Source organism: Otolemur garnettii, unplaced genomic scaffold, assembly GCF_000181295.1.
Source record: "Otolemur garnettii isolate 467f Iridium unplaced genomic scaffold, OtoGar3 scaffold00174, whole genome shotgun sequence".
Classification (NCBI taxonomy): Eukaryota; Metazoa; Chordata; class Mammalia; order Primates; family Galagidae; genus Otolemur; species Otolemur garnettii.
Window position 1 is genome coordinate 1976278 of NW_003852569.1, and position 1403 is coordinate 1977680.

Here is a 1403-nt window from a genome sequence, read left to right on the forward strand (position 1 = left end):
AGGCAAGAGGATCACTTAAGCCCAAGAGTTTGAGGTTGCTGTGAGCTGTGATGTCACAGCACTCTACCCAGGGTGACAGCTTGAGACTCTGTCTCAAAATAAATAAATTAATTAATTAAAAATTAAAAATTAAAAAAAGGTAAAAAAACAAAGTTCAAAGTGAACAACTAATGATTTCTAAGGTAATAGAGTACAAAAGTTCATTGATACGGTTTCAAATTATTCATTGCAACTAATTTTTTTTTTTTGAGACAGAGTCTCAAGCTGTCACCCTGGATAGAGTGCTATGGCATCATAGCTCACAGCAACCTCCAGCTTTTGGGTTTAGGCAATCCTCTTGCCTCAGTTTTTTCTATTTGAATAGAGATGGGGTCTCACTTTTACTCAGGCTGGTCTTGAACTTGTGAGCGCCAGCAATCCACCCACCTTGGCCTCCCAAAGTACTAGGATTACAGGCATGAGCCATCATGCCTGGCCCATTGATACTAACTTTTAAGAATTTACCGGCTTGGCACCTGTGGCTCAAGTGGTTAAGGCACCAGCCACATACATCTAAGCTGGCATACATCCAGCCTGAGCCCGCCAAACAACAATGACGGCTACAACCAAAAAGTAGCAAGGCGCTGTGGCGGGCACCTGTAGTCCCAGGTATCTAGGAGGTGGAAGCAGGAGAATCACTTGAGCCCAGGAGTTGGAGGTTGCTATAAGCTGTGATGCCATGGCACTCTACCAAGGGTGGCAGCTTGAGGCTCTGTCTCAAAAAAAAAAAAAAAAAAGAAAGAAAGAAAAAAGAAATTACCACTTGTGGCTGGGCGCCTGTTGCTCAATGATTAGAACACTGGCCATGTGCACCAGGGGTGAGGGGTTCAAACCCGGCCAGGGCCTGCTAAACAAAAAAAAAGAAAACAAAATTACCATTTGTCATGTTTTTGTGTAGCATCAAAGAATACCCAGAATTATCTGAAAAAGCTATTAAAATACTCCTTTCTCTTCTGTGTACATATGGCAACAGACAGAATGAAGTAGATATGAGAATGCAACTGTCATCTAGTAAGCCATCTACTAATTCTGTTTCTTGTTTGGAAACAAGAGTCTCACTCTGTTGCCCTGGGTTGAGTGTTGTGGCATCATAGCTCACTGCAACCTCAAACACCTGGACTCCAGCAATCCTCCTGCCTCAACCTTCTGAGTAGCTGGGACTACAGGTACAGGCCACTAAGCCCAGGTAGTATGTTTCATTTTTTGTAGAAGTGGGGTCTTGCTATGTTGTCTGGATTGATCTAAAACTCCGGGCCTCAAGTGATTCTCCTATCTCAGCCTCTCAGAAAGTTGGGGTTATAGGCATGAACCACCATGCCCAGCCCCAAATCTGAAACTTTCTTTCTTTTTTTTTTTTTTTTTTT

The 1403-nt window shown here is 42.8% G+C and overlaps 1 protein-coding gene across 1 annotated transcript in view; it reads right to left on the bottom strand.

Moving 5' to 3' along the window:
- The window catches only part of GABPB2 (GA binding protein transcription factor beta subunit 2), a 59995-nt gene that overhangs the window by 53507 nt on the left and 5085 nt on the right, over positions 1-1403 (bottom strand). Inside the window, 1 exon segment of the mRNA XM_023519432.1 lies at positions 800-886. The gene's annotated coding sequence lies outside the window, so the exon portion shown is untranslated.